This window comes from Taudactylus pleione, unplaced genomic scaffold (assembly GCF_031769625.1).
Source record: "Taudactylus pleione unplaced genomic scaffold, aTauple2 ptg000085l, whole genome shotgun sequence".
NCBI classification, from domain to species: Eukaryota; Metazoa; Chordata; class Amphibia; order Anura; family Myobatrachidae; genus Taudactylus; species Taudactylus pleione.
The window spans coordinates 11,992,407-12,008,155 of record NW_028284487.1 but is presented as its reverse complement, the minus strand read 5'-3'; the positions used below and the strand labels follow the sequence as shown (position 1 = coordinate 12,008,155).

The 15,749-nt window shown below is 35.9% G+C and overlaps 1 non-coding gene across 1 annotated transcript; it reads right to left on the bottom strand.

Annotated features, from left to right (window-relative positions):
- Nucleotides 1-5,315: 5,315 nt before the first annotated feature.
- Nucleotides 5,316-5,389, bottom strand: TRNAI-AAU (transfer RNA isoleucine (anticodon AAU)). Its single transcript has one exon. It is a non-coding gene; the product is annotated as a tRNA-Ile (tRNA).
- Between the last annotated feature and the right edge of the window lie 10,360 nt (nt 5,390-15,749).

Below are 15,749 nucleotides of genomic sequence, written 5' to 3'. Positions count from 1 at the left end.
AAATCCCTTCTTGGCATTTCTTGCCAACAAGAAAAAGCACATGGCCCATATGGGGATCAAACCCATGACCTTGGCGTTATTAGCACCACGCTCTAACCAACTGAGCAAACCGGCCAAACATAAAAGCATCAGCAAACACAAAAATGCCAAATGTACCTAAAACAGGAGAACATTCAGTATTTCAAAGATCAGCAATATTGAGTAGAGGAAGACTCTCTAATAATGGGTTCCATGGTGTAATGGTGAGCACTTTGGACTTTGAATCCAGTAATCTGATTTCAAAGCTTGGTGGGACCTAACTTTGTTCAATTTCCTTAAAGTTGAATTTTAGGATAGCTTATCTATATTTAAACTTTGTATAAATCCCATCATCTTCAGTGGTTTTTTTTACTGCAAACTAATTTTGAAGCTGTTTCAAATCAGTTTTCAACTGGAGAGATGTTTGTCAAACATTTGGAATTAGGAAAAGTTGCAATAAGAATGCAGTGATCCATCACTTGTGCTATGGTTTTAAGATATTCTTGTTTTAAGAATTTTCTTCTTCAGTGTGCACTAATGAGAGTAAAGGTCTGTTCTTCTTCTCGTCATAAAACTTAGTCCCCCATAGTAGATTCAATCACCAAATAAATGTCCTGATTGATTAATTTGCCACAGCATTTCTTAGATTTGCCATATTGCTATATTTGAGAAAAAGTTTTCTATGTATGCCATATAGAGAAATGCTGCATCAGCCAAAGGATGACATTTTTGTTTATTCCTAACATGGATTTAAAAATTCTCTGTTTTGTATGTGTCTATGATGTTCTCTAGCAAGTTTCAAGGGCTGCTAACTGTAGCCAATGCATTCATCCCACACTTCATGCACTTTGCCGCTGGATAAAATCCCTTCTTGGCATTTCTTGCCAACAAGAAAAAGCACATGGCCCATATGGGGATCAAACCCATGACCTTGGCGTTATTAGCACCACGCTCTAACCAACTGAGCAAACCGGCCAAACATAAAAGCATCAGCAAACACAAAAATGCCAAATGTACCTAAAACAGGAGAACATTCAGTATTTCAAAGATCAGCAATATTGAGTAGAGGAAGACTCTCTAATAATGGGTTCCATGGTGTAATGGTGAGCACTTTGGACTTTGAATCCAGTAATCTGATTTCAAATCTTGGTGGGACCTAACTTTGTTCAATTTCCTTAAAGTTGAATTTTAGGATAGCTTATCTATATTTAAACTTTGTATAAATCCCATCATCTTCAGTGGTTTTTTTACTCCAAACTAATTTTGAAGCTGTTTCAAATCAGTTTTCAACTGGAGAGATGTTTGTCAAACATTTGGAAATAGGAAAAGTTGCAATAAGAATGCAGTGATCCATCACTTGTGCTATGGTTTTAAGATATTCTGGTTTTAAGAATTTTCTTCTTCAGTGTGCACTAATGAGAGTAAAGGTCTGTTCTTCTTCTCTTCTTAAAACTTAGTCCCCCATAGTAGATTCAATCACCAAATAAATGTCCTGATTGATTAATTAGCCTTAGCATTTCTTAGATTTGCCATATTGCTATATTTGAGAAAAAGTTTTCTATGTATGCCATATAGAGAAATGCTGCATCAGCCAAAGGATGACATTTTTGTTTATTCCTAACATGGATTTAAAAATTCTCTGTTTTGTATGTGTCTATGATGTTCTCTAGCAAGTTTCAAGGGCTGCTAACTGTAGCCAATGCATTCATCCCACACTTCATGCACTTTGCCGCTGGATAAAATCCCTTCTTGGCATTTCTTGCCAACAAGAAAAAGCACATGGCCCATATGGGGATCAAACCCATGACCTTGGCATTATTAGCACCACGCTCTAACCAACTGAGCAAACAGGCCAAACATAAAAACATCAGCAAACACAAAAATGCCAAATGTACCTAAAACAGGAGAGCATTCAGTATTTCAAAGATCAGCAATATTGAGTAGAGGAAGACTCTCTAATAATGGGTTCCATGGTGTAATGGTGAGCACTTTAGACTTTGAATCCAGTAATCTGATTTCAAATCTTGGTGGGACCTAACTTTGTTCAATTTCCTTAAAGTTGAATTTTAGGATAGCTTATCTATATTTAAACTTTGTATAAATCCCATCATCTTCAGTGGTTTTTTTACTCCAAACTAATTTTGAAGCTGTTTCAAATCAGTTTTCAACTGGAGAGATGTTTGTCAAACATTTGGAAATAGGAAAAGTTGCAATAAGAATGCAGTGATCCATCACTTGTGCTATGGTTTTAAGATATTCTGGTTTTAAGAATTTTCTTCTTCAGTGTGCACTAATGAGAGTAAAGGTCTGTTCTTCTTCTCGTCATAAAACTTAGTCCCCCATAGTAGATTCAATCACCAAATAAATGTCCTGATTGATTAATTTGCCACAGCATTTCTTAGATTTGCCATATTGCTATATTTGAGAAAAAGTTTTCTATGTATGCCATATAGAGAAATGCTGCATCAGCCAAAGGATGACATTTTTGTTTTTTCCTAACATGGATTTAAAAATTCTCTGTTTTGTATGTGTCTATGATGTTCTCTAGCAAGTTTCAAGGGCTGCTAACTGTAGCCAATGCATTCATCCCACACTTCATGCACTTTGCCGCTGGATAAAATCCCTTCTTGGCATTTCTTGCCAACAAGAAAAAGCACATGGCCCATATGGGGATCAAACCCATGACCTTGGCGTTATTAGCACCACGCTCTAACCAACTGAGCAAACCGGCCAAACATAAAAGCATCAGCAAACACAAAAATGCCAAATGTACCTAAAACAGGAGAACATTCAGTATTTCAAAGATCAGCAATATTGAGTAGAGGAAGACTCTCTAATAATGGGTTCCATGGTGTAATGGTGAGCACTTTGGACTTTGAATCCAGTAATCTGATTTCAAAGCTTGGTGGGACCTAACTTTGTTCAATTTCCTTAAAGTTGAATTTTAGGATAGCTTATCTATATTTAAACTTTGTATAAATCCCATCATCTTCAGTGGTTTTTTTTACTGCAAACTAATTTTGAAGCTGTTTCAAATCAGTTTTCAACTGGAGAGATGTTTGTCAAACATTTGGAATTAGGAAAAGTTGCAATAAGAATGCAGTGATCCATCACTTGTGCTATGGTTTTAAGATATTCTTGTTTTAAGAATTTTCTTCTTCAGTGTGCACTAATGAGAGTAAAGGTCTGTTCTTCTTCTCGTCATAAAACTTAGTCCCCCATAGTAGATTCAATCACCAAATAAATGTCCTGATTGATTAATTTGCCACAGCATTTCTTAGATTTGCCATATTGCTATATTTGAGAAAAAGTTTTCTATGTATGCCATATAGAGAAATGCTGCATCAGCCAAAGGATGACATTTTTGTTTATTCCTAACATGGATTTAAAAATTCTCTGTTTTGTATGTGTCTATGATGTTCTCTAGCAAGTTTCAAGGGCTGCTAACTGTAGCCAATGCATTCATCCCACACTTCATGCACTTTGCCGCTGGATAAAATCCCTTCTTGGCATTTCTTGCCAACAAGAAAAAGCACATGGCCCATATGGGGATCAAACCCATGACCTTGGCGTTATTAGCACCACGCTCTAACCAACTGAGCAAACCGGCCAAACATAAAAGCATCAGCAAACACAAAAATGCCAAATGTACCTAAAACAGGAGAACATTCAGTATTTCAAAGATCAGCAATATTGAGTAGAGGAAGACTCTCTAATAATGGGTTCCATGGTGTAATGGTGAGCACTTTGGACTTTGAATCCAGTAATCTGATTTCAAATCTTGGTGGGACCTAACTTTGTTCAATTTCCTTAAAGTTGAATTTTAGGATAGCTTATCTATATTTAAACTTTGTATAAATCCCATCATCTTCAGTGGTTTTTTTACTCCAAACTAATTTTGAAGCTGTTTCAAATCAGTTTTCAACTGGAGAGATGTTTGTCAAACATTTGGAAATAGGAAAAGTTGCAATAAGAATGCAGTGATCCATCACTTGTGCTATGGTTTTAAGATATTCTGGTTTTAAGAATTTTCTTCTTCAGTGTGCACTAATGAGAGTAAAGGTCTGTTCTTCTTCTCTTCTTAAAACTTAGTCCCCCATAGTAGATTCAATCACCAAATAAATGTCCTGATTGATTAATTAGCCTTAGCATTTCTTAGATTTGCCATATTGCTATATTTGAGAAAAAGTTTTCTATGTATGCCATATAGAGAAATGCTGCATCAGCCAAAGGATGACATTTTTGTTTATTCCTAACATGGATTTAAAAATTCTCTGTTTTGTATGTGTCTATGATGTTCTCTAGCAAGTTTCAAGGGCTGCTAACTGTAGCCAATGCATTCATCCCACACTTCATGCACTTTGCCGCTGGATAAAATCCCTTCTTGGCATTTCTTGCCAACAAGAAAAAGCACATGGCCCATATGGGGATCAAACCCATGACCTTGGCATTATTAGCACCACGCTCTAACCAACTGAGCAAACAGGCCAAACATAAAAACATCAGCAAACACAAAAATGCCAAATGTACCTAAAACAGGAGAGCATTCAGTATTTCAAAGATCAGCAATATTGAGTAGAGGAAGACTCTCTAATAATGGGTTCCATGGTGTAATGGTGAGCACTTTAGACTTTGAATCCAGTAATCTGATTTCAAATCTTGGTGGGACCTAACTTTGTTCAATTTCCTTAAAGTTGAATTTTAGGATAGCTTATCTATATTTAAACTTTGTATAAATCCCATCATCTTCAGTGGTTTTTTTACTCCAAACTAATTTTGAAGCTGTTTCAAATCAGTTTTCAACTGGAGAGATGTTTGTCAAACATTTGGAAATAGGAAAAGTTGCAATAAGAATGCAGTGATCCATCACTTGTGCTATGGTTTTAAGATATTCTGGTTTTAAGAATTTTCTTCTTCAGTGTGCACTAATGAGAGTAAAGGTCTGTTCTTCTTCTCGTCATAAAACTTAGTCCCCCATAGTAGATTCAATCACCAAATAAATGTCCTGATTGATTAATTTGCCACAGCATTTCTTAGATTTGCCATATTGCTATATTTGAGAAAAAGTTTTCTATGTATGCCATATAGAGAAATGCTGCATCAGCCAAAGGATGACATTTTTGTTTATTCCTAACATGGATTTAAAAATTCTCTGTTTTGTATGTGTCTATGATGTTCTCTAGCAAGTTTCAAGGGCTGCTAACTGTAGCCAATGCATTCATCCCACACTTCATGCACTTTGCCGCTGGATAAAATCCCTTCTTGGCATTTCTTGTAGGACAACAAGAAAAAGCACATGGCCCGTATGGGGATCGAACACATGACCTTGGCGTTATTAGCACCACGCTCTAACCAACTGAGCTAACCGGCCAAACATAAAAGCATCAGCAAACACAAAAATGCCAAATGTACCTAAAACAGGAGAACATTCAGTATTTCAATATTGAGTAGAGGAAGACTCTCTAATAATGGGTTCCATGGTGTAATGGTGAGCACTTTGGACTTTGAATCCTGTAATCTGATTTCAAATCTTGGTGGTACCTAACTTTGTTCAATTTCCTTAAAGTTGAATTTTAGGATAGCTTATCTATATTTAAACTTTGTATAAATCCCATCATCTTCAGTGGTTTTTTTACTGCAAACTAATTTTGAAGCTGTTTCAAATCAGTTTTCAACTGGAGAGATGTTTGTCAAACATTTGGAATTAGGAAAAGTTGCAATAAGAATGCAGTGATCCATCACTTGTGCTATGGTTTTAAGATATTCTGGTTTTAAGAATTTTCTTCTTCAGTGTGCACTAATGAGAGTAAAGGTCTGTTCTTCTTCTCTTCTTAAAACTTAGTCCCCCATAGTAGATTCAATCACCAAATAAATGTCCTGATTGATTAATTAGCCTTAGCATTTCTTAGATTTGCCATATTGCTATATTTGAGAAAAAGTTTTCTATGTATGCCATATAGAGAAATGCTGCATCAGCCAAAGGATGACATTTTTGTTTATTCCTAACATGGATTTAAAAATTCTCTGTTTTGTATGTGTCTATGATGTTCTCTAGCAAGTTTCAAGGGCTGCTAACTGTAGCCAATGCATTCATCCCACACTTCATGCACTTTGCCGCTGGATAAAATCCCTTCTTGGCATTTCTTGCCAACAAGAAAAAGCACATGGCCCATATGGGGATCAAACCCATGACCTTGGCGTTATTAGCACCACGCTCTAACCAACTGAGCAAACCGGCCAAACATAAAAGCATCAGCAAACACAAAAATGCCAAATGTACCTAAAACAGGAGAGCATTCAGTATTTCAAAGATCAGCAATATTGAGTAGAGGAAGACTCTCTAATAATGGGTTCCATGGTGTAATGGTGAGCACTTTGGACTTTGAATCCAGTAATCTGATTTCAAATCTTGGTGGGACCTAACTTTGTTCAATTTCCTTAAAGTTGAATTTTAGGATAGCTTATCTATATTTAAACTTTGTATAAATCCCATCATCTTCAGTGGTTTTTTTACTCCAAACTAATTTTGAAGCTGTTTCAAATCAGTTTTCAACTGGAGAGATGTTTGTCAAACATTTGGAAATAGGAAAAGTTGCAATAAGAATGCAGTGATCCATCACTTGTGCTATGGTTTTAAGATATTCTGGTTTTAAGAATTTTCTTCTTCAGTGTGCACTAATGAGAGTAAAGGTCTGTTCTTCTTCTCGTCTTAAAACTTAGTCCCCCATAGTAGATTCAATCACCAAATAAATGTCCTGATTGATTAATTAGCCACAGCATTTCTTAGATTTGCCATATTGCTATATTTGAGAAAAAGTTTTCTATGTGTGCCATATAGAGAAATGCTGCATCAGCCAAAGGATGACATTTTTGTTTATTCCTAACATGGATTTAAAAATTCTCTGTTTTTTATGTGTCTATGATGTTCTCTAGCAAGTTTCAAGGGCTGCTAACTGTAGCCAATGCATTCATCCCACACTTCATGCACTTTGCCGCTGGATAAAATCCCTTCTTGGCATTTCTTGTAGGACAACAAGAAAAAGCACATGGCCCGTATGGGGATCGAACACATGACCTTGGTGTTATTAGCACAACACTCTAACCAACTGAGCTAACCGGCCAAACATAAAAGCATCAGCAAACACAAAAATGCCAAATGTACCTAAAACAGGAGAACATTCAGTATTTCAAAGATCAGCAATATTGAGTAGAGGAAGACTCTCTAATAATGGGTTCCATGGTGTAATGGTGAGCACTTTGGACTTTGAATCCAGTAATCTGATTTCAAATCTTGGTGGGACCTAACTTTGTTCAATTTCCTTAAAGTTGAATTTTAGGATAGCTTATCTATATTTAAACTTTGTATAAATCCCATCATCTTCAGTGGTTTTTTTACTCCAAACTAATTTTGAAGCTGTTTCAAATCAGTTTTCAACTGGAGAGATGTTTGTCAAACATTTGGAAATAGGAAAAGTTGCAATAAGAATGCAGTGATCCATCACTTGTGCTATGGTTTTAAGATATTCTGGTTTTAAGAATTTTCTTCTTCAGTGTGCACTAATGAGAGTAAAGGTCTGTTCTTCTTCTCGTCTTAAAACTTAGTCCCCCATAGTAGATTCAATCACCAAATAAATGTCCTGATTGATTAATTAGCCACAGCATTTCTTAGATTTGCCATATTGCTATATTTGAGAAAAAGTTTTCTATGTATGCCATATAGAGAAATGCTGCATCAGCCAAAGGATGACATTTTTGTTTATTCCTAACATGGATTTAAAAATTCTCTGTTTTGTATGTGTCTATGATGTTCTCTAGCAAGTTTCAAGGGCTGCTAACTGTAGCCAATGCATTCATCCCACACTTCATGCACTTTGCCGCTGGATAAAATCCCTTCTTGGCATTTCTTGTAGGACAACAAGAAAAAGAACATGGCCCGTATAGGGATCGAACACATGACCTTGGCATTATTAGCACCACGCTCTAACCAACTGAGCTAACCGGCCAAACATAAAAGCATCAGCAAACACAAAAATGCCAAATGTACCTAAAACAGGAGAACATTCAGTATTTCAATATTGAGTAGAGGAAGACTCTCTAATAATGGGTTCCATGGTGTAATGGTGAGCACTTTGGACTTTGAATCCTGTAATCTGATTTCAAATCTTGGTGGTACCTAACTTTGTTCAATTTCCTTAAAGTTGAATTTTAGGATAGCTTATCTATATTTAAACTTTGTATAAATCCCATCATCTTCAGTGGTTTTTTTACTGCAAACTAATTTTGAAGCTGTTTCAAATCAGTTTTCAACTGGAGAGATGTTTGTCAAACATTTTGAATTAGGAAAAGTTGCAATAAGAATGCAGTGATCCATCACTTGTGCTATGGTTTTCAGATATTCTGGTTTTAAGAATTTTCTTCTTCAGTGTGCACTAATGAGAGTAAAGGTCTGTTCTTCTTCTCTTCTTAAAACTTAGTCCCCCATAGTAGATTCAATCACCAAATAAATGTCCTGATTGATTAATTAGCCTTAGCATTTCTTAGATTTGCCATATTGCTATATTTGAGAAAAAGTTTTCTATGTATGCCATATAGAGAAATGCTGCATCAGCCAAAGGATGACATTTTTGTTTATTCCTAACATGGATTTAAAAATTCTCTGTTTTGTATGTGTCTATGATGTTCTCTAGCAAGTTTCAAGGGCTGCTAACTGTAGCCAATGCATTCATCCCACACTTCATGCACTTTGCCGCTGGATAAAATCCCTTCTTGGCATTTCTTGCCAACAAGAAAAAGCACATGGCCCATATGGGGATCAAACCCATGACCTTGGCATTATTAGCACCACGCTCTAACCAACTGAGCAAACCGGCCAAACATAAAAACATCAGCAAACACAAAAATGCCAAATGTACCTAAAACAGGAGAGCATTCAGTATTTCAAAGATCAGCAATATTGAGTAGAGGAAGACTCTCTAATAATGGGTTCCATGGTGTAATGGTGAGCACTTTAGACTTTGAATCCAGTAATCTGATTTCAAATCTTGGTGGGACCTAACTTTGTTCAATTTCCTTAAAGTTGAATTTTAGGATAGCTTATCTATATTTAAACTTTGTATAAATCCCATCATCTTCAGTGGTTTTTTTACTCCAAACTAATTTTGAAGCTGTTTCAAATCAGTTTTCAACTGGAGAGATGTTTGTCAAACATTTGGAAATAGGAAAAGTTGCAATAAGAATGCAGTGATCCATCACTTGTGCTATGGTTTTAAGATATTCTGGTTTTAAGAATTTTCTTCTTCAGTGTGCACTAATGAGAGTAAAGGTCTGTTCTTCTTCTCGTCATAAAACTTAGTCCCCCATAGTAGATTCAATCACCAAATAAATGTCCTGATTGATTAATTTGCCACAGCATTTCTTAGATTTGCCATATTGCTATATTTGAGAAAAAGTTTTCTATGTATGCCATATAGAGAAATGCTGCATCAGCCAAAGGATGACATTTTTGTTTATTCCTAACATGGATTTAAAAATTCTCTGTTTTGTATGTGTCTATGATGTTCTCTAGCAAGTTTCAAGGGCTGCTAACTGTAGCCAATGCATTCATCCCACACTTCATGCACTTTGCTGCTGGATAAAATCCCTTCTTGGCATTTCTTGCCAACAAGAAAAAGCACATGGCCCATATGGGGATCAAACCCATGACCTTGGCGTTATTAGCACCACGCTCTAACCAACTGAGCAAACCGGCCAAACATAAAAGCATCAGCAAACACAAAAATGCCAAATGTACCTAAAACAGGAGAGCATTCAGTATTTCAAAGATCAGCAATATTGAGTAGAGGAAGACTCTCTAATAATGGGTTCCATGGTGTAATGGTTAGCACTTTGGACTTTGAATCCAGTAATCTGATTTCAAATCTTGGTGGGACCTAACTTTGTTCAATTTGCTTAAAGTTGAATTTTAGGATAGCTTATCTATATTTAAACTTTGTATAAATCCCATCATCTTCAGTGGTTTTTTTACTCCAAACTAATTTTGAAGCTGTTTCAAATCAGTTTTCAACTGGAGAGATGTTTGTCAAACATTTGGAAATAGGAAAAGTTGCAATAAGAATGCAGTGATCCATCACTTGTGCTATGGTTTTAAGATATTCTGGTTTTAAGAATTTTCTTCTTCAGTGTGCACTAATGAGAGTAAAGGTCTGTTCTTCTTCTCGTCTTAAAACTTAGTCCCCCATAGTAGATTCAATCACCAAATAAATGTCCTGATTGATTAATTTGCCACAGCATTTCTTAGATTTGCCATATTGCTATATTTGAGAAAAAGTTTTCTATGTATGCCATATAGAGAAATGCTGCATTAGCCAAAGGATGACATTTTTGTTTATTCCTAACATGGATTTAAAAATTCTCTGTTTTGTATGTGTCTATGATGTTCTCTTGCAAGTTTCAAGGGCTGCTAACTGTAGCCAATGCATTCATCCCACACTTCATGCACTTTGCCGCTGGATAAAATCCCTTCTTAGCATTTCTTGTAGGACAACAAGAAAAAGCACATGGCCCGTAGGGGGATCGAACACATGACCTTGGCATTATTAGCACCACGCTCTAACCAACTGAGCTAACCGGCCAAACATAAAAGCATCAGCAAACACAAAAATGCCAAATGTACCTAAAACAGGAGAACATTCAGTATTTCAAAGATCAGCAATATTGAGTAGAGGAAGACTCTCTAATAATGGGTTCCATGGTGTAATGGTGAGCACTTTGGACTTTGAATCCAGTATTCTGATTTCAAATCTTGGTGAGACCTAACTTTGTTCAATTTCCTTAAAGTTGAATTTTAGGATAGCTTATCTATATTTAAACTTTGTATAAATCCCATCATCTTCAGTGGTTTTTTTACTCCAAACTAATTTTGAAGCTGTTTCAAATCAGTTTTCAACTGGAGAGATGTTTGTCAAACATTTGGAAATAGGAAAAGTTGCAATAAGAATGCAGTGATCCATCACTTGTGCTATGGTTTTAAGATATTCTGGTTTTAAGAATTTTCTTCTTCAGTGTGCACTAATGAGAGTAAAGGTCTGTTCTTCTTCTCGTCTTAAAACTTAGTGCCCCATAGTAGATTCAATCACCAAATAAATGTCCTGATTGATTAATTTGCCACAGCATTTCTTAGATTTGCCATATTGCTATATTTGAGAAAAAGTTTTCTATGTATGCCATATAGAGAAATGCTGCATCAGCCAAAGGATGACATTTTTGTTTATTCCTAACATGGATTTAAAAATTCTCTGTTTTGTATGTGTCTATGATGTTCTCTTGCAAGTTTCAAGGGCTGCTAACTGTAGCCAATGCATTCATCCCACACTTCATGCACTTTGCCGCTGGATAAAATCCCTTCTTAGCATTTCTTGTAGGACAACAAGAAAAAGCACATGACCTTGGCATTATTAGCACCACGCTCTAACCAACTGAGCTAACCGGCCAAACATAAAAGCATCAGCAAACACAAAAATGCCAAATGTACCTAAAACAGGAGAACATTCAGTATTTCAAAGATCAGCAATATTGAGTAGAGGAAGACTCTCTAATAATGGGTTCCATGGTGTAATGGTGAGCACTTTGGACTTTGAATCCAGTATTCTGATTTCAAATCTTGGTGAGACCTAACTTTGTTCAATTTCCTTAAAGTTGAATTTTAGGATAGCTTATCTATATTTAAACTTTGTATAAATCCCATCATCTTCAGTGGTTTTTTTACTCCAAACTAATTTTTAAGCTGTTTCAAATCAGTTTTCAACTGGAGAGATGTTTGTCAAACATTTGGAAATAGGAAAAGTTGCAATAAGAATGCAGTGATCCATCACTTGTGCTATGGTTTTAAGATATTCTGGTTTTAAGAATTTTCTTCTTCAGTGTGCACTAATGAGAGTAAAGGTCTGTTCTTCTTCTCTTCTTAAAACTTAGTCCCCCATAGAAGATTCAATCACCAAATAAATGTCCTGATTGATTAATTAGCCTTAGCATTTCTTAGATTTGCCATATTGCTATATTTGAGAAAAAGTTTTCTATGTATGCCATATAGAGAAATGCTGCATCAGCCAAAGGATGACATTTTTGTTTATTCCTAACATGGATTTAAAAATTCTCTGTTATGTATGTGTCTATGATGTTCTCTAGCAAGTTTCAAGGGCTGCTAACTGTAGCCAATGCATTCATCCCACACTTCATGCACTTTGCCGCTGGATAAAATCCCTTCTTGGCATTTCTTGTAGGACAACAAGAAAAAGCACATGGCCCGTATGGGGATCGAACACATGACCTTGGTGTTATTAGCACAACGCTCTAACCAACTGAGCTAACCGGCCAAACATAAAAGCATCAGCAAACACAAAAATGCCAAATGTACCTAAAACAGGAGAACATTCAGTATTTCAAATATCAGCAATATTGAGTAGAGGAAGACTCTCTAATAATGGGTTCCATGGTGTAATGGTGAGCACTTTGGACTTTGAATCCAGTAATCTGATTTCAAATCTTGGTGGGACCTAACTTTGTTCAATTTCCTTAAAGTTGAATTTTAGGATAGCTTATCTATATTTAAACTTTGTATAAATCCCATCATCTTCAGTGGTTTTTTTACTCCAAACTAATTTTGAAGCTGTTTCAAATCAGTTTTCAACTGGAGAGATGTTTGTCAAACATTTGGAAATAGGAAAAGTTGCAATAAGAATGCAGTGATCCATCACTTGTGCTATGGTTTTAAGATATTCTGGTTTTAAGAATTTTCTTCTTCAGTGTGCACTAATGAGAGTAAAGGTCTGTTCTTCTTCTCTTCTTAAAACTTAGTCCCCCATAGTAGATTCAATCACCAAATAAATGTCCTGATTGATTAATTAGCCTTAGCATTTCTTAGATTTGCCATATTGCTATATTTGAGAAAAAGTTTTCTATGTATGCCATATAGAGAAATGCTGCATCAGCCAAAGGATGACATTTTTGTTTATTCCTAACATGGATTTAAAAATTCTCTGTTTTGTATGTGTCTATGATGTTCTCTAGCAAGTTTCAAGGGCTGCTAACTGTAGCCAATGCATTCATCCCACACTTCATGCACTTTGCCGCTGGATAAAATCCCTTCTTGGCATTTCTTGTAGGACAACAAGAAAAAGCACATGGCCTGTATGGGGATCGAACACATGACCTTGGCATTATTAGCACCACGCTCTAACCAACTGAGCTAACCGGCCAAACATAAAAGCATCAGCAAACACAAAAATGCCAAATGTACCTAAAACAGGAGAACATTCAGTATTTCAATATTGAGTAGAGGAAGACTCTCTAATAATGGGTTCCATGGTGTAATGGTGAGCACTTTGGACTTTGAATCCTGTAATCTGATTTCAAATCTTGGTGGTACCTAACTTTGTTCAATTTCCTTAAAGTTGAATTTTAGGATAGCTTATCTATATTTAAACTTTGTATAAATCCCATCATCTTCAGTGGTTTTTTTACTGCAAACTAATTTTGAAGCTGTTTCAAATCAGTTTTCAACTGGAGAGATGTTTGTCAAACATTTGGAAATAGGAAAAGTTGCAATAAGAATGCAGTGATCCATCACTTGTGCTATGGTTTTAAGATATTCTGGTTTTAAGAATTTTCTTCTTCAGTGTGCACTAATGAGAGTAAAGGTCTGTTCTTCTTCTCTTCTTAAAACTTAGTCCCCCATAGTAGATTCAATCACCAAATAAATGTCCTGATTGATTAATTAGCCTTAGCATTTCTTAGATTTGCCATATTGCTATATTTGAGAAAAAGTTTTCTATGTATGCCATATAGAGAAATGCTGCATCAGCCAAAGGATGACATTTTTATTTATTCCTAACATGGATTTAAAAATTCTCTGTTTTGTATGTGTCTATGATGTTCTCTAGCAAGTTTCAAGGGCAATGCATTCATCCCACACTTCATGCACTTTGCCGCTGGATAAAATCCCTTCTTGGCATTTCTTGCCAACAAGAAAAGCACATGGCACGTATGGGGATCAAACCAATGACCTTGGCGTTATTAGCACCACGCTCTAACCAACTGAGCTAACCGGCCAAACATAAAAGCATCAGCAAACACAAAAATGCCAAATGTACCTAAAACAGGAGAACATTCAGTATTTCAAAGATCAGCAATATTGAGTAGAGGAAGACTCTCTAATAATGGGTTCCATGGTGTAATGGTGAGCACTTTGAATCCAGTATTCTGATTTCAAATCTTGGTGAGACCTAACTTTGTTCAATTTCCTTAAAGTTGAATTTTAGGATAGCTGATCTATATTTAAACTTTGTATAAATCCCATCATCTTCAGTGGTTTTTTTACTCCAAACTAATTTTTAAGCTGTTTCAAATCAGTTTTCAACTGGAGAGATGTTTGTCAAACATTTGGAAATAGGAAAAGTTGCAATAAGAATGCAGTGATCCATCACTTGTGCTATGGTTTTAAGATATTCTGGTTTTAAGAATTTTCTTCTTCAGTGTGCACTAATGAGAGTAAAGGTCTGTTCTTCTTCTCTTCTTAAAACTTAGTCCCCCATAGAAGATTCAATCACCAAATAAATGTCCTGATTGATTAATTAGCCTTAGCATTTCTTAGATTTGCCATATTGCTATATTTGAGAAAAAGTTTTCTATGTATGCCATATAGAGAAATGCTGCATCAGCCAAAGGATGACATTTTTGTTTATTCCTAACATGGATTTAAAAATTCTCTGTTTTGTATGTGTCTATGATGTTCTCTAGCAAGTTTCAAGGGCTGCTAACTGTAGCCAATGCATTCATCCCACACTTCATGCACTTTGCCGCTGGATAAAATCCCTTCTTGGCATTTCTTGCCAACAAGAAAAAGCACATGGCCCATATGGGGATCAAACCCATGACATTGGTGTTATTAGCACCAAGCTCTAACCAACTGAGCAAACCGGCCAAACATAAAAGCATCAGCAAACACAAAAATGCCAAATGTACCTAAAACAGGAGAGCATTCAGTATTTCAAAGATCAGCAATATTGAGTAGAGGAAGACTCTCTAATAATGGGTTCCATGGTGTAATGGTGAGCACTTTGGACTTTGAATCCAGTAATCTGATTTCAAATCTTGGTGGGACCTAACTTTGTTCAATTTCCTTAAAGTTGAATTTTAGGATAGCTTATCTATATTTAAACTTTGTATAAATCCCATCATCTTCCGTGGTTTTTTTACTCCAAACTAATTTTGAAGCTGTTTCAAATCAGTTTTCAACTGGAGAGATGTTTGTCAAACATTTGGAAATAGGAAAAGTTGCAATAAGAATGCAGTGATCCATCACTTGTGCTATGGTTTTAAGATATTCTGGTTTTAAGAATTTTCTTCTTCAGTGTGCACTAATGAGAGTAAAGGTCTGTTCTTCTTCTCTTCTTAAAACTTAGTCCCCCATAGTAGATTCAATCACCAAATAAATGTCCTGATTGATTAATTTGCCACAGCATTTCTTAGATTTGCCATATTGCTATATTTGAGAAAAAGTTTTCTATGTATGCCATATAGAGAAATGCTGCATCAGCCAAAGGATGACATTTTTGTTTATTCCTAACATGGATTTAAAAATTCTCTGTTTTGTATGTGTCTATGATGTTCTCTTGCAAGTTTCAAGGGCTGCTAACTGTAGCCAATGCATTCATCCCACACTTCATGCACTTTGC